This window comes from Lolium perenne, chromosome 7, assembly GCF_019359855.2.
Source record: "Lolium perenne isolate Kyuss_39 chromosome 7, Kyuss_2.0, whole genome shotgun sequence".
NCBI lineage: Eukaryota > Viridiplantae > Streptophyta > Magnoliopsida > Poales > Poaceae > Lolium > Lolium perenne.
Window position 1 is genome coordinate 96,603,668 of NC_067250.2, and position 19,040 is coordinate 96,622,707.

The window sequence follows — 19,040 nt, forward strand, 5'->3', positions numbered from 1 at the left end:
TCATTTGCATGCTAGTAGCAATATTATTGGTATGAACGCAATCACTGCTAATGCTATGAATAAGTCTAAGCTTGGGGAAGCTAGTTTCTGTGATCTTTTTGGCTTCCCATCTTTAGGGGAGAAAATTTGTTCTGATAATGCTTTATCTCCCATATGCGATAACTCTGATAATGCTTGTGATACTTTAAATCCACCAACTGCAAGTACTGCTTTCAAAATACCTATGAAAATCGTTGAACGTGTTATTGATAACCGCTATAAAGGGGATGGAACTGTCCATCCTGGAGATCATTTACAGTTTTTGCATGAATTATGCGGGTTATTCAAGTGTGCAGGTATCTCTATGGATGAAGTGAAGAAGAAGCTATTCTCTTTTTCACTGTCTGGTAAAGCGGCGCATTGGTATAAATTGTTGAAGAATAGTCATTCTCTTGGTTGGGAGGAAATTGCATCTCTCTTTTACTCTAAATTTTATCCTCCTTATGAAGTGCATATTGATAGGAATTATATTTATAACTTTTATCCTCGTGATGGAGAGAGTATTTCTCAAGCGTGGGGGAGATTGAAATCACTAATGCTCAAATGTCCCATTCATGAGCTCCCTCGAAATGTTATTGTTAACAATTTTTATGCGAGGCTTTCAGGACAACACAAGGACTATCTGGACGCATGTTCGGAGGGATCTTTCACAAGCAAGGAGGTTGAAGCTAGGTGGGATCTTCTCGATCGGATTGAGGAGAACGCTGAAGGATGGGAGAACGATAAAGGTAAAGAGTCAGGTATAAATTATGATTATGTATGCATTGAAGCTTTTATGGATACCGATAAATTTCGAAATATGAGTGCTACTTATGGTCTTGACTCTCAAGTTGCTGCAAATCTTTATAAAGCCTTTGCTTCTCATTTTGAATTGCCTAAAAAAAAATTTGATAAGTATCATGAACCTTTTAAAGAGGCTTGCATGAAGAATGAAATTGTTGTTAATTATTGCAATAAGCATGCTCAAACTCCTAAGAATGCTATTTCCTATAAGCGTGTTAATTTTTGTGGAATACATAGACCTTGTGGAATTAATCAAATCAAAGATGAATATTGTATCCATCATGCTAATGAAAAAACTAGAAAGTGGCTTAGGGCTCTAGATGATCTTGGTAAAAAAGTTTGTGCCCTCTATCCTTTTATTTGTGAAGTTTGCCATGAAGTGGGTCATTTTAATTTTCAATGCTCCTCCAATGATAATTTGAACCCAATGAGTGCTGCAAATTTGTATTGTGATGATGAAATTACTCCTAATCAGCATGATGAACTTACTTTATTTTTGGGGTGTGAAGAACTGTCGCGAAAAAATCTCTTTGTTACATATGAGTGATCTTGATATTGATGATGTCCTGCATGGGTGTTTTTCTTATTGCATTGATAATAGCCATACAAATACTTACATACAAAATATTTTAGAAGATGACACCTTACCAAAATATGATAGGACCGCTGTGTGTTTTCAACTAATTAATGAAAAGGAGGGATCCTCCCAAGTTTCTTCCATTGTTTCTGAAAGTAAATCAGGTTATGCGGACAAGCCACCCTTCAAGCCTCTTCCTCCTAAAGAAAGGAACGAGGAGAAGGAAGAGAAGAAGAAGAAGGGAACGAAGAAGAAGAAGAAGAAGAAGAAGAAGAAGAAGAAGGAGAATAAAAAGAAAGAGGTAACGGCGTATCCCCGCGTGAATGAGATAACGCTAGGTAACCGTAAGTATGTTGCTCCTAATGATTATTGTGATAATGAATCTGAATACGATGATCTTCCTATGCCCTTTACATACATTAGCAATCATGATTTGAATGAGCACACTACTTTTGATATTACAAATCTCTGGGAAACTAATTCTGAAGATGATAATAATTGCCATAGTGTCAGTGCTATCCATGCTTCCTCCCATAATGATATAGAAAGCTCTAAGCTTGGGGAAGAGGTGTTTGAAAATCCTTTTGCTACTGGTCATTATGTTCTTGATACATCTCCTTCTAATAACAATGATGGTATGGTCACAGATAAACCGACTGTGAAAGATAACTATTCTATTTCTTATGATGACACTGTGCCTCCGATCTTTGATGATTATTATAAAGAATGCTATGATATAGGTTATAACTATCCTTATGAAACTTGTCATAGTCATGATTGGATTACCAAAAACAATTCCCTTAATATGCAACTTGTTTACCATGTTCAAATTCTTGATAATAATCTTGCTCCAATTACTATTAATGAGAATAACTCTTCTTATGCCAAAATTAATGATACTTCTATGCATATGAACCATGATAAGAATGTTTTAAGTGATGGGTATATTGTGGATTTCATCAATGATGCTACTGAAAGTTATTATGAGAGAGGGAAATATGGTTATATGCATCTTAATAATATTAAGTTTCCCCTCTTTATGTTGAGAATCTTGAAGTTACTCGTGTTTTATCCTCTTATGCTTGTCACTTTGTTCTTCATGAATTCAATTGTGTACAAGATTCCTCTTCATAGGAAGCATGTTAGACTTAAATGTGTTTTGAATTTGCCTCTTGAAGCTCTCTTTTGCTTCAAATACTATTTCTTGCGAGTGGATCATTAAAACTGCTGAGCCCATCTTAATGGCTATAAAGAAAGAACTTCTTGGGAGATAACCCATGTGTTATTTTGCTACAGTACTTTGTTTTATATTTGTGTCTTGGAAGTTGTTTACTACTGTATCAACCTCTCCTTATCTTAGTTTTGTGTTTTGTTGTGCCAAGTAAAGTCGTTGATAGTAAGATTCATACTAGATTTGGATTACTGCGCAGAAACAGATTTCTTTGCTGTCACGAATCTGGGCAAAATTCTCTGTAGGTAACTCAGAAAATTATGCCAATTTACGTGAGTGATCCTCAGATATGTACGCAACTTTCATTCAATTTGAGCATTTTCATTTGAGCAAGTATGGTGCCTCGATAAAATTCGTCTTTACGGACTGTTCTGTTTTGACAGATTCTGCCTTTTATTTCGCATTGCCTCTTTTGCTATGTGGGATGGATTTCTTTGTTCCATTGACCTCCAGTAGCTTTGAGCAATGTCCAGAAGTGTTAAGAATTATTGTGTCACCTCTGAACATGTGAATGTTTGATTATGCACTAACCCTCTAATGAGTTTGTTTCGAGTTTGGTGTGAAGGAAGTTTTCAAGGGTCAAGAGAGGAGGATGATATACTACGATCAAGAAGAGTGAAAAGCCTAAGCTTGGGGATGCCCCGGTGGTTCATCCCTGCATATTTCAAGAAGACTCAAGCATCTAAGCTTGGGGATGCCCAAGGCATCCCCTTCTTCATCGACAAATTATCAGGTTCCTTCTCTTGAAACTATATTTTTATTCGGTCACATCTTATGTACTTTACTTGGAGCGTCTGTATGTTTCTTGTTTTTTGCTTTTGTTTGAATAAATGCTTGTTTGGGAGAGAGACACGCTCCGCTGGTTCATATGAACACATGTGTTCTTAGCTTTTAATGTTCATGGCGAAGGTTGAAACTGCTTCGTTAATTGTTGTATGGTTGGAATCGGGAAATGCTACATGTAGTAATTTGTAAAATGTCTTGGATAATGTGATACTTGGCAATTGTTGTGCTCATGTTTAAGCTCTTGCGTCATATACTTTGCACCTATTAATGAAGAAATACATAGAGCATGCTAAAATTTGGTTTGCATATTTGGTTTCTCTAAAGTCTAGATAATTTCTAGTATTGAGTTTGAACAACAAGGAAGACGGTGTAGAGTCTTATAATGTTTACAATATGTCTTTTATGTGATTTTGCTGCACCGCTTCATCCGTGTGTTTGTTTCAAATAACCTTGCTAGCCTAAGCCTTGTATCGAGAGGGATTACTTCTCATGCATCCAAAATCCTTGAGCCAACCACTATGCCATTTGTGTCCACCATACCTACCTACTACATGGTATTTCTCCGCCATTCCAAAGTAAATTGCTTGAAGTGCTACCTTTAAATTTCTAATTCTTCACCTTTGCAATATATAGCTCATGGGACAGATAGCCTAAAAACTATTGTGGTATTGAATATGTACTTATGCACTTTATCTCTTATTAAGTTGCTTGTTGTGCGATAACCATGTTCCTGAGGACGCCATCAACTACTCTTTGTTGAATATCATGTGAGTTGCTATGCATGTTCATCTTGTCTGAAGTAAGGGCGATCTACCACCTTATGGTTAGAGCATGCATATTGTTAGAGAAGAACATTGGGCCGCTAACTAAAGCCATGATCCATGGTGGAAGTTTCAGTTTTGGACAATATCCTCAATCTCATATGAGAAAATTAATTGTTGTTACATGCTTATGCATAAAAGAGGAGTCCATTATCTGTTGTCTATGTTGTCCCGGTATGGATGTCTAAGTTGAGAATAATCAATAGCGAGAAATCCAATGCGAGCTTTCTCCTTAGACCTTTGTACAGGCGGCATAGAGGTACCCCTTTGTGATACTTGGTTAAAACATGTGCATTGCGATAATCCCGGTAGTCCAAGCTAATTAGGACAAGGTGCGGGCACTATTAGTATACTATGCATGAGGCTTGCAACTTGTAAGATATAATTTACATGATACATATGCTTTATTACTACCGTTGACAAAATTGTTTCTTGTTTTCAAAATCAAAGCTCTAGCACAAATATAGTAATCGATGCTTTCCTCTTTGAAGGACCATTCTTTTACTTTCATGTTGAGTCAGTTCAGCTATTTCTCTCTACCTCAAGAAGCAAACACTTGTGTGAACTGTGCATTGATTCTTACATACTTGCTTATTGCACTTGTTATATCGCTTTGCATTGACAACTATCCATAAGATATACATGTTACAAGTTGAAAGCAACTGCTGAAACTTAATCTTCCATTGTGTTGCTTCAATGTCTTTACTAAGAATTTATTGCTTTATGAGTAACTCTTATGCAAGACTCATTGATGCTTGTCTTGAAAGTACTATTCATGAAAAGTCTTTGCTATATGATTAATTGTTTACTCATTGCATTAACATTGCTTCGAATCGCTGCATTCATCTCATATGATTTACAATAGTATGATCAAGATTATGTTGGTAGCATGTCACTTCAGAAATTATCTTTTTATCGTTTACCTACTCGAGGACGAGTAGGAACTAAGCTTGGGGATGCTGATACGTCTCCAACGTATCTATAATTTTTGATGTTCCATGCTTGTTTTATGACAATACCTACATGTTTTGCTTGCACTTTATATCATATTATGGCATTTATTGGACTAACCTATTAACAAGATGCCACAGTGCCAGTTTCTGTTTATTATGTCTGTTTATTGCAGAAAAGGTCCAAAAACCAAAGTGCTCGGAAAAATCCAGAAAAATTACAGAAATTCTATTTCGCTGGAAGACTCACGGAGCCAGAAGGGCAAGCCAGGGGGAGGCCCAGGGCCTCCTCACCATAGGCCGGCGCGGCCTGGAGGGTGGTCACCCCACCCTATGGTGTCGTCGCCTCGAGACTCTTCCGACTCCGACTCTTCGCCTATTTAAGCCGTCGTGACCTAAAACTTCGAGACCACTTGACGAAACTCCAGAAAGACTCCAGGGGCGCCGCCACATCGCGAAACTCCAATTCGGGGGACAGAAGTCTCTGTTCCGGCACCCTGCCGGGACGGGGAATTGCCCCCGGAGCCATCTCCGCCGCCGTCTCCACCGCCATCTTCACCGCCATCGCTGCCTCCATGATGAGGAGGGAGTAATTCACCCCCGGGGCTGAGGGCTCCGCTGTAGCTATGTGGTTCATCTCTCTCTTTGTGATCAAGTTGAATATTATCTATGTGCTACTCTAGTGATGTTATTAAAGTAGTTTACTCCTCCTCCATGATGTAATGTTGGCAGTGTGTGCATCATGAAGTACTTGGTTTATGCTATGATTGTGATCTCTTGTAGATTATGAAGTTAACTATTACTATGATGGTATTGATGCGATCTATTCCTCTTTTCATAGTGTGAAGGCTACGGTGTGCATGCTATGTTAGTACTTGGTTTGGTTGTGTTGATCTATCTTGCACTCTAAGGTTATTTAAATATGAACATTGAATATTGTGGAGCTTGTTAACTCCGGCATTGAGGGTTCGTGTAATCCTACACAATGATGTTCATCATCCAACAAGAGGGTGTAGAGTAGTCCTATTATGTGATCATTGTTGAGAGTGTCCACTAGTGAAAGCAGGATCCCTGGGCCTTGCTTCCAAGCATCGAATCTCCGTTTGTCTACTGTTTTGTTGAATGTTTACTCGCTGCCATATTTTATTCAGATTGCTATTATCACTCATACTCATCCATATTACTTGTATCTCACTATCTCTTCGCCGAACTAGTGCACCTATACATCTGACAAGTGTATTTGGTGTGTTGGGGACACAAGAGACTTCTTGCTTTGTGGTTGCAGGGTTGCTTGAGAGGGATATCTTTGACCTCTTCCTCCCTGAGATCGATAAACCTTGGGTGATCCACTTAAGGGAAACTTGCTGCTGTTCTACAAACCTCTGCTCTTGGGGGCTCAACACTGTCTACAAGAATAGAAGCTCCAGTAGACATCACCTACTATAAGCCAGGACTTAATAATCATCACATAAATAACACTGTCTCTTGCTAAACAGCAAGAACCACTCACAGTAATGAACCAGGGGAGCTAGAGCTTAATACAGCATAAGCGTACAAGCATCAGCAATGGCTAGTGATGCTCAGATGAGCATCTAGCCAGATAATAACATGTATAACCCAAGGGTGAGCAGAGACAAGAATCAAAGGAAGCACATGCCACAGCAAGATTTGCACAAGCACATAGACTAGAGCAGGCATGGTAGTAGCAAAGACAAGAGGCAGCATACGCAGCAAAGCAAGCACAAGCAAGAGTAGCAAAGAAGCATGTCTAGCTCGATTGGCGCAGCGAGAGCACCAAGATGGCAACCACCTCCATGAGGTGGAGCAGCCACGCCAAAGCTCGAGGATGAAGATGAGGAGCAGGCAAGACAGAGAGAGAGAGGAGGAGAGCAAGAGGGACGTGTACAGGAGCAGCGCACCGGCGTGCCATGGCGGCACGGCGGCACAGCCATCAGGGCAGCGCCAAGCCGCGCCCGGCTCGGCGTCGCCGAGCAGGGGGGCGCTCCAGCATCGCCACGACGCCTGGATCGACGGCGGCCGACGAAGCGCCAGGAATCGCCTCGGTCAGGATCACAGGCGAGGTGCGGATGCACGATGACGAAGGCGAAGAACGAATCGGCGCGGACCACCTTGTTCACCATCGAGCGGCGGATCAGATCCACCTGATCTCGCCGGCGGCGACGGCCGGAGCTGGTCGGAACAAATCGGAGAAGACGGCGGCGACAAAATCGCCAGAGCTCGCTAGGGTTAGGGTTAGGACGAGCGGCACGAGAGAGAGAGAGAGTGACCGGGTTGGGCCAGACCAGGTGGGTCGGCCAAACCTAAACCGTTGGGCCACCTGACAGGTGGGACCCAAGGGTATTTCAGTCATTTCATAATTCATATAAATGCAGAATCTTTGAAATTAAATAAGAAATGCTTAGAAGCTCAAAAAAATAAATTAAAAATATGAAAAAGGATCAGCATAAAATTCTCTATTTAAATAAAATATCAAAGAGAATTTTTGAAGACAATTAAGAATAAGTCCTATTTTGAGGATTTAAATAATGATTTAGATCACACATATTATTTTCAATAATGAAAATAAGTCCATTAATGCAATTGGACTTTAAAAACACCTTGACAATATTTCAAGGTTGTATTTACCCTAAATCAAGTATCTCCAAGATGTTCTTAGTATTTAACCTCTCACATAAAAATACAACGACATCGGAAGGGGGGAACAAACCCTAAAACTGGAATCATGCATAATTGCTTCTTTAACCATTGCCCTTATCGGACAATGATGCTATTTTTCAGAGACAGAGGACAAGGGTCAGTCCACGCCTTCCAACTGCAAAACTTTGCAGTGTTCAGGCAAGTTCATCACTTGCTCATGTCATTTGAGTATTTCTATCAAATTACTTGCAAAGTATTATGGTTATCACTATTGCATAAAAATCAAAACCACTACTTTCATAACTATGAATATGACTATGTGGTGGGCAATGGAACCATGGATTGTGTTGATATGGTGGAGGTTCCATTGCAAGGGTTGATATCCATCTAGGATTAACAACAAATGTCGTCCAGTGATTCTTGTGCCATAATACCCGTGTTAACCATAAGATCTGGAGTGGGACGGAATAGTCAATTGTATTTCCACCTCTTGTACATCAACGGATGCGCTTACCGTAGACGGTTGTATCTTGCGGAGCAATTGGTGGGTGGGGAGCCCCTTCTAATTCCCCACGGTATAGCTGTTGCTTACCGTAGCGGTTGCTGCTTGCGGAACAATTGGTGGGTGGGGATCCCCTTCTAATTCCCCACGGTAATGTGGTCTATGATGGGTTGCAGCTACCGACGAAGGAGTTTGGTTCAATCCCAGACTGTCGTCGTGGTCGGGGTCCACCTTGAAATTACGGGAATAATGGGACCGGTGAGGACCCAGGGTCGGGGTTTGCAACAAAGGGTGGGTGTGCGAGGTAGCGGAGGAATATGTTTGACTATGACCTTATACCGGGCCTCACACCGAAGGAAGTGTGGACGGGAAAGCTGCCCGGTTGGCACCAAGGTTAAGATCTCTTATGGGTAAAGCAACACCCCTCTGCAGAGTGTAAAGAACTGTGACCTGTCACTCCCTGTTCCGGGATAAGGAACTGCGAACGCGGCCGGAAAGGAGCTCCATGAAGTTCTAGTAAACCGGTGAAGGCTGACGGACATAGCTCTTTGGAATAAAAGCAATCTCTTGAAGAAATGTTTATCAAAACTTGCATTGGTATTAGACTTTCTGGTCTAATATTGTAGCTAGAGCATTAAACACCTCTTATCTATAATGAACTTGTTGAGTACGCTCGTACTCATACCACTCTTAAATCCCATGCTTAGATTGTCTGAATCGTCTGGAGGAGGACTACGACCACAATGAAGGAGCCGAGATCATCGGCTATGAAGAACCAGACCTCTCTGGAGGTATAGAAGGCGTAGACTACCTCATCGTCTATGGATACGGGGAGGCTTCCGGAGGAGATCAAGCCTAGAGATATCCAGTAGTAGTAGTAACCGAGCAGCCCGAACTCTTAGTATTTAGCTGCTCGAGGAAATAAATGTATAACTTAATGAGACTCTTATATTGTAAGCTAAGTTGGGTTCGCCTCGAACCCAGGAGTATTCCTCTTAGGACCCAAGAGGAGCTCCGAGATGACATGTGTATGATAGTTGTAATAATAAATGAATGAGTTATGGACCTGCTATGTTCTGTTGTACTACTCTGAGGGATGTAATATTTGCGGAATGGTACTTCGTGAATGTTATATCAACGACTGGCATACTACAACATGCAGTGGTATGCAGGGTCACCACAGTTGGTATCAGAGCAAAAGCTTTGACCTTAGGTTGGAACCTAGTAAATGGGACCAAACGTTAGGAGTCAAATAGGATTAGTAAAGAATTCTCTAAAAATATGGTGTATATTCAATTGAGAATACAATAATCATATCTTTTAGTGCGATAATTCTTTATTATCTCTATTATGATGCATTACTACTAATCTTATAATCTTTCTATTTCTACAGCCAACATGGCAAGTTCACGTCCCGGACGAAACGTGAAAGTGATGGATTCCACACTGAGTGAATACGAAGGAGGACTTGCAGATATTCTACGAGCCATGTTACTTGAATTTGGGTGTGATCCCCAGATCCAAGTAAAGAAATACATGTACTATGATGGTACTGTATTGGCCAAGTGTAGGGTAGGACTGCGACTTCCTGAATCCCTGGGGATGAGCGTAGTCATGCCAGCAGGGGAAGCCAGGACTATCAACACAGCCTACCATATAGCTGTTATGAGAGCCATAACCGACATTCGGGAACATAAGACGAAAGAGCTTATGGGTTCCGAATTCTCCCATATTCCTCATAATCAGGAGGAAGAAGATCCCATGCTTAACCACTACAAATATGCAAAACGCAAACCAATAGCAGCTGCAAAATACATGGACAATAGCCGCAACTTTATATCATTGCTCTTTCAGTTGAACCATCATCTGATGGGAGCAATTGATACGATGCTAGAGGAGTTTACTGAACCCAAGGAGGAGATTAGGGGGAAAGAACCTATGGAGAATGTGGTGCACACACCAGTTTACTCAGCTGGTGACTACATTAGTATTGATCCACTTGAGCGTGAACCTACACCTGTTACACCTGGGAACTACCTGGGTAGTTCCTATGGGGGATATGAGGGCGGAGAGGAATCCGGAAACAATCAGCGTTCCGAGACTCCTATAGAAAATTCCACGGGTTGGCGTTGGGGATCTGATACTGGAACTCATAGTACTTCTGTGTATTATGATGGGGAGATGAATGATGACGCCACAACCCAGAACCAGAGTTATCCTAGTAATGAAGGAGTTGATGGAGGGTATCCGACACAGGTTGAGTCGGGTACGAGTGTTGGAAACACCTATGGTGGAGCTACAGGGGAGTACACCCGATGGGTGGACTATGATGCACTTAACGATCAGTTTGTGAACACTGATTTCTCCCTAGGATCATCATCTGATTCGGACTACCAGCCAACGGGGAGACCTTATGTTCCAGGGTCTATCAGGAGGACGACACGTTCGACCGGATGGAAGCCTGGGATGTACCGGGAGTGAAGATCGACTAGAGTCCACCAAGGGAGGCGAGGCTATAATACACAAGTACCACGTGTATTATAGTATGTAATATTTGTATAAATTTGTACATATACTTTAATAAGTGAGTTTGCATACTCACATCGACTTGAGTATTGTAATAAGACCACTTAAGTATGTATATACATGGTATATGTTTTGTATGATTTGGATTTGCTTCTTGATTTCCATTGCGTGACTAGTTCTGTGCACAAAGTTGAGCTCAGAAAACTTGCGCATGGAGTAATTATGAGTATCATCTTGTGTTGCAGAACTAGGGGGTTATGTCGGGAGCGTTAGGAGAGGAAACCGAAGCGCAGCGCATGGAGCGCGAGGCAAAGCAAAAGGAAGAAGCTGAGGGAGCAGCCAGAGATCAGTTTCCACCACCACCACCACCCATGACGCAGCAGAATTTTGTTCAGTACATGCAGCTGGTGGAGGAAAGACAACGTGTAACGTTGGAGCAGCAGAACAAATTCTTCCAAGAATTGCTGCAACAGAACCGAGTAGAGAGACCCGAGAATCAGGGAGTCACCTTAGCAGACTTCCAGAACACCAAGCCTATATCTTTCGCATACGCGCCTGAGCCAATGGACGCGGAAGATTGGCTTATGGACACTGAGCGAAAGCTCAATACCGTTGGATGTAACGACCAAGAGAAGGTCCGTTATGCTACCCATCTGCTGTGTGGACCTGCCGCATCATGGTGGGACAATATAGTAGCCGTTTATCCGGCTGGAAAGGTCTTTACCTGGGAGGAATTCGCAAGGAAGTTCAGGGAATCCAATGTCCCTGAAAGTATTGTGGAACTGAAGCGTCGAGAATTTGAAAGTCTCGAGTAGAAGGATAAGGCAATCCTGACTTATGTCAGGGAGTTCTCAAAGCTGTCCCGGTATGCGGTTGAAGAAGTCAACACCGAGGACAAAAAGAAGAAGAGGTTTCTGAGGGGGTTAAGTCCCCAGTTCAAGGTTCAGCTCCGTATGATGAGAGCTACGGAGTTTCAAGAGTTGGTGGATGCTGCCATCACCCTGGAAGATGATTTCAAACAACTGCAGGAGGAGAAGAGGAAAAAGGCCAAGTTTGAGCCTAAGAGATATGTCAGTAACAAGCCTAATACTGGCTTGAGTTTCAAACCAAGGTACAACAACAACAACAACAACAACAACAATAATAGGAGGAACCAAGGAAACCAAGCCGCAAACCAGATTGTTTGCCGCATTTGTGGGTTTAGAGGGCATCTTTCACAAGATTGCCTGAAACCCAAGATAATATGCTTTGGGTGTCGTCAGGAGGGGCACATGCTGAAGGACTGCCCCAAGAGAAACACCGGAGGAGGTCAGTCTGGAGGAGGTGGAAGCCGAGGAGGAAACACCGGAGGGAACTGGAAGAATAAGAAGCCCTTCGGCAAGCTGAACTGCACCAGTCTGGAGGAGGTGGTCAACTCCGATCAGGCGGTGATAGGTACGCTCCAGATACTCACTCATCCTGGCAAAGTACTTTTTGATACTGGTGCAACTACATCATTCATTTCTCAACAATTCATCATCAAACATGGGATTAGTTGCACTAAGCTAGACACACCCATAACCATACTTTCTGCGGGGGGAACAATAGTAGTAACCCATACCAAACAAAAACAAGTCATCATGATCAATAAGTGCGCGTTTGACGCGGACCTGTTCATTTTACCGATGAAGGACATTGATGTCATTCTTGGTATGAACTGGTTGGAAGCTACTGGAGCATTGATCGACTGTGTGAACAAAACGGTATCTTTGAAAAGCCCCGATGGAAGTAGAATGATTTACCAAGGCGACAAACATACACAGATTGAAGTGGAGCTACAGCTGAACAACATGAAGGAAGTGAAATTGGAAGATATACCGGTAGTGAATGAATTCCAGGATGTGTTTCCTGCGGAATTACCTGGTATGCCACCAGATAGGGAGATAGAATTCACTATCGACCTAATTCCAGGAACAGCACCGATTGCTAAAGCACCATATAAGATGGGGCCTAAAGAGTTGAAAGAACTTAAGGAGCAATTGGATGACTTGGAACAGAAAGGATTTATACAAGAAAGTGTTTCACCATGGGGATCACCTGTGATCTTCGTGGATAAAAGAGACGGAGGAAGAAGGATGTGCGGAGACTACAGGAATCTGAACAACGTCACAATCAAGTACAAGTATCCACTTCCAAGAATACAAGATCTATTTGATCAAGTTAGAGGTGCGGGAGTCTTTTCCAAGATTGATCTAAGATCCGGATATCACCAGATAAAGATCAAGAAGGAAGACGTTCCGAAAACTGCCTTTGTCTCAAGGTATGGACATCATGAATACCTTGTAGTGCCTTTTGGATTAACCAATGCCCCAGCAATATTCATGAATCTCATGAATAAGATTTTCATGCCATATCTAGACAAGTTTGTCATCGTATTCATTGATGATATCTTGATCTATTCCAAGAACAAGGCCGAACGTGCTGAACATTTGAGATTAGTGTTGCAAACACTAAGAGAACATCAACTCTATGCCAAATTTAGCAAGTGTGAATTTTGGCTAGATCAAGTGGAATTTCTAGGTCATGTCATTAGTAAAGATGGAATAGCTGTTAACCCGAGCAAGGTAGCAGCAGTTCTAGAATGGGAAGCACCCAAGACCGTCAAGGAAATCTGAGGATTCCTCGGAATGGCAGGATATTATCGGAGATTCATAGAAGGATTCTCCAAGATAGCAGGACCTATGACGAAACTGTTAAGAAAGAACACACCATTCGTGTGGTCAAAGGAGTGTGAGAAGAGTTTTCAAACTCTGAAGGAGAAACTCACCACGGCACCGGTGTTAGCAGTGCCGGAAGTTGGCAAGGATTACACCGTGTACTGTGACGCATCCAAGCACGAATTGGGTTGCGTACTCATGCAAGATCGGAAAGTAATATCTTATGGATCGAGGCAACTCAGACCTCATGAAGTGAATTATCCAACACATGATTTGGAATTAGCAGCAGTTGTATTTGCACTCAAAACTTGGAGACATTTTCTTTATGGAGCCAAGTGTGAGCTCTATACGGATCATAAGAGTCTCAAATACTTCTTCACTCAGAAGGAACTTAACATGAGACAGAAAAGATGGCTTGAACTGATCAAGGACTATGATTTGACCATCAATTACACTCCAGGAAAGGCCAATGTTGTAGCAGATGCCTTGAGCAGGAAGAGCACCGGAGGAGTGGAACAAGAAATCTCACCAGAGTTGAGGAAGGAAATAAGTCAAGCTCAAATACAACTTTGGGAGAAGGAAACCCATGAAGGATTATCAGCGTTGCAAGTAGCCGATGAGTTAAATGTTAACCTGAAGAATGAGATAATGATGGGTCAGCTGGACGATCCATTCATCGTTGAGGAGATGAGAAGAATAGATGAAGGAAGACCATCAGAATTTCACCGCGGAGAATCTGGATCATTATGGTTCCAGAAGAGAATTTGTGTTCCGGATATTGCTGAAATTAAGGAAGTAATACTCCGGGAAGCACATCAAACACCATATTCCATACATCCGGGAAGTACAAAGATGTACATGGATCTAAAGGAACTATTCTGGTGGAATAACATGAAGAGAGAAATAGCACAATATGTGGCGGAATGCCATACCTGCCAAAGAGTGAAAGCGGAACATCAGAGTCCGGCAGGAAAGTTACAACCTTTACCTATTCCAGAATGGAAATGGGAGGAAATAGGGATGGATTTCATCACCGGACTACCCATGACTAATAAAAAGAAGGACATGATATGGGTAATCGTGGACCGGTTGACGAAGAGCGCACACTTCTTAGCAGTAAATCAGCAGGACAAAGGAGAGAAACTCATCGATCTTTACATCAAAGAGATCGTGAGTAAGCATGGAGTGCCTAAGAAGATCGTGTCGGATCGAGGATCCGTGTTCACATCAGCATTCTGGAAGCAACTACATGAAGCTTTAGGATCCAAGTTGGACTATAGTACCGCTTATCATCCCCAGACAGGTGGACAAACCGAGAGAACCAACCAAATCTTAGAGGATATGCTTAGGGCTTGTGCCCTAGACTTCGGAGTATCATGGGAGGAGCACTTGCCACTAGCAGAGTTTTCATACAATAATAGCTATCAAAGCAGCATCAAGATGGCACCGTTTGAAGCTCTGTATGGAAGAAAGTGTAGATCACCGATATGTTGGTATGAAGCCGGATCAAGCAAAGAGTTCAACCCTGATTATGTCAAGGAAAAACAACAAATAATTGACATTATCAGAGATCGGCTCAAAATAGCCCAGAGCCGACAGAAGAGTTATGCCGATCAAAAGAGGAGAACATGGGAGCCACGAGTTGGAGACATGGTTTACCTTAAGGTGAGCCCGATGAAGGGACTTCAGAGGTTTGGAGTGAAAGGAAAGCTAAGCCCTAGGTACATCGGACCTTTCAAGATTTTGAGTCAAAACCGAGGGTTAGCCTTTGAATTGGAATTACCGGGAAGGTTATCTCAGGTTCACAATGTATTCCATGTGTCGCAACTCCGAAAGTGTCTGAAGACCCCCGATGAACCAGTATCACATGAAGAGCTCGAGTTGCAACCAGACTTGACCTACATCGCGAAGCCAGCAAAGATTCTCGAGGAGAACTGGAAACAACTCAGGAATCGAGCCATAAAATACTGCAAGATACAATGGAAGCACCATCCCGAGAGGGAAGCTACCTGGGAAAAAGAGGAAGACCTGAGGAAAACATACCCCGAACTCTTCAGGTATTACAACCACAACTTCGGGACGAAGTTTTCTTTAAGGGGGAAAGGCTGTAATGTCCCAGGTTTAGAGACGATCGAGGGGTAGATTTTAGAAAGGGATGTGCATTGCATTGTAATTTACGGGGAAATTTCGCGCTTTTAAAACAAAACTGCATCGAAGGGGGACAGGTTTCTCTCTCGACACCTTACAGGGTTAGGGTTTCGAGAGTGCGATGAACTTGTTCCTACTTAACTAAATTAGGGTTTTGAGAAGAGAGAAGTGATAATTGCATTGGAATCTTAAGTTGTATGATTGAATTACAAGTTAAGTGATATGTTTGAATTCAAACCAAATTGAATTTGAATTTCAAATTCAAACATTAAATAATCATCACATAATTCAAATTTGAGATAATTTCACAAACAATTACCATTAAGCAATAATATAAGTAATACAACAATTACATTAAGCTCAATAAGGAAAACTTGAGCTTTATTGATCATCACACACATAATACATTGTCTTTACAATATTCAGATTTGAATTATGGAATTACAACACATTACAAGAATTGAATCAATAGAAAAAGAAAAAGGAAGATTACAAGTTATCTAAATAACCTAAACTACATTGTGATTTTCATGAACTCTATGATCTTGATGATTTTGAATTCATCCTGATCAGCACTTGGTACCTGCACACATACACAAACAATCAAGTATCAAGCCAAGTGGCAAAGCCACTTGGCAGGTTAGCAAATATATGGTGAAGAGTGGATATGATCAAGTCTCTGCCGAGCAAAGCCATGCCACAGATAGGATCAAGTCCAAGTGCACAGCACTTGCACACACACACACAGCCTAGCAGCTCACCAGGCTATGTGCATGCACAACAGCACACACCAGCCAGGGGAGTCACCAAAATGGTGCCAGGCTCAGCTGTCGACCAGGAGAGCAAAGAGAGGATGATATAAAACCTTTTTCCATCCAAACCCTAAACATTCCATCGACACAAGCTCCTGGGTAAGTTCACCAAGAACAGCAAGAACACTTAGAACAGGAAGCACAACAAGTCACCAGAAACCATCCAGGGATAGTTTCACCAAGAGCTGTCAACTGTGAGCAAGCACCAGATTGAGTAAAGCAACACAAGCTTGCAAGGAGGAGCAGGGCAAGCAAACCAAGCATCACAGAAGCAATCCTCTACACCAACACCCATATCTAGGAGCTGGAGTGAGGTATACCCAGATAAACATGAGCAAGCCATGGTTTTGCTCATAAATAAGCATGTGCATATGTCCCAGAAGCAAAGAGGGTAGAATACCCTATTTGTATCATCATTTGGCTATCAGCCATATGATGCAAGCAAAATAAGGGTAAAACCATTAGGAATGGATCCAAGGGAACACTGATCAAGCCAACAGAATTAAAAGGGACTTAACCAGGGAAATCCAGCAAGGAACTAATCCCTAACTAGCTACCCAGATTCACCTAACAACACACAGCTAGCAAAGCCATCAGATTAATGGACAGATATCTGTCCAGTATGATTTCAACATCAAATAACCTGGCAGCCTATGAATGACTACCAGGATTAGTGCACAGAAGCATCCAACAGGGGTAGGAGCAACCATTTCTAGCAGACAGAGCCTGCTAGGGTCACAACAGCTACCTATCCACACAGGAAATTCACCAAAGCATCACATCATTATCCAAAGAGGATTCAGTATGAGCTAGGGTACCCAACCAATGGTTGGCATCCCTCTAGCTACATCAAATTCATCCATATGATCATTACTGATAAACAGTTCACATCATTTATCCATCTAGTAAAGCAAGGAATTACAGATAAATGAAACAGTTAAGTAACCAAAGCACCAACATCTTGCCAGTGAACCAATGGCTCACTGCAAGCATCAGATGATGCTTGAGTAAGAATTAACACACAACAACACAAGTATAAGTGTCACACAGACACCAGGTGAAGCACCAGTAAGGCACAGGCAACAAGCAAGTGATGATCATTTGATCATCAGAGCCTGCTAAAGCATGCCAAGGCAGGCTAGAATCAATCACTGGTATCCCACATGAATTCCATGAATTAAACAGCCACAGATAAGCAACACTTGTATTACAGACTAGCACATAACCATTTTTATGGTTATAACCAGAAGCATATCATCAAGGAATTGATGTCTATGAACAACAATTAAGCAAGGCCAAACCTACTATAAGCCAGGACTTAATAATCATCACATAAATAACACTGTCTCTTGCTAAACAGCAAGAACCACTCACAGTAATGAACCAGGGGAGCTAGAGCTTAATACAGCATAAGCGTACAAGCATCAGCAATGGCTAGTGATGCTCAGATGAGCATCTAGCCAGATAATAACATGTATAACCCAAGGGTGAGCAGAGACAAGAATCAAAGGAAGCACATGCCACAGCAAGATTTGCACAAGCACATAGACTAGAGCAGGCATGGTAGTAGCAGCACAGCAGGCAGCATACGCAGCAACAGCAAGCACAAGCAGTAGCACAGCAGCATGTCTAGCTCGATTGGCGCAGCAGTGCAACAGCATAGCAACCACCTCCATGAGGTGGAGCAGCCACGGCCAAAGCTCGAGGATGAAGATGAGGAGCAGGCAAGACAGAGAGAGAGGAGGAGAGCAGTAGGACGTGTACCTGGAGCAGCGCACCGGCGTGCCATGGCGGCACAAGCCATCAGGGCAGCGCCAAGCCGCGCCTTGTAGGATAACGTTGCATAGAAAACAAAAATTTTCCTACCGCGAACACGAAATCCAAGCCAAGATGCAATCTAGAAGACGGTAGCAACGAGGGGATTATCGAGTCTCACCCTTGAAGAGATTCCAAAGCCTACAAGATGAGGCTCTTGTTGCTGCGGTAGACGTTCACTTGCCGCTTGCAAAAGCGCGTAGAAGATCTTGATCACGATCGGTTCCGGCGCCACGAACGGGCAGCACCTCCGTACTCGGTCACACGTTCGGTTGTTGATGAAGACGACGTCCACCTCCCGTTCCAGCGGGCAGCGGAAGTAGTAGCTCCTCTTGAATCCGACAGCACGACGGCGTGGTGTCGGTGGCGGTGGAGAAGTCCGGCGGAGCTTCGCTAAGCTACGCGGGCTATATGGAGGAGAGGGGGGCGGCTAGGGTTTGGGAGGGGGTGGCCGGCCACTTCAAAGGGGGCGGCCAGCTTGTGGTCTTGGGGTGGCCGGCCCCCTCCCTTGGCCCCTCATTATATAGGTGGATCCCCAAGTGTTGGTGTCCAAGTCTTCGAATAAGACCCGAACCAAAAACCTTCCATAAGAGGGGGAAACCTAGCCCAACTAGGACTCCCACCAAAGGTGGGAGTTCCACCTCCCATGTGGGGGGGTGGCCGGCCCCCTAAGGGGGAGTCCACTTGGGACTCCTC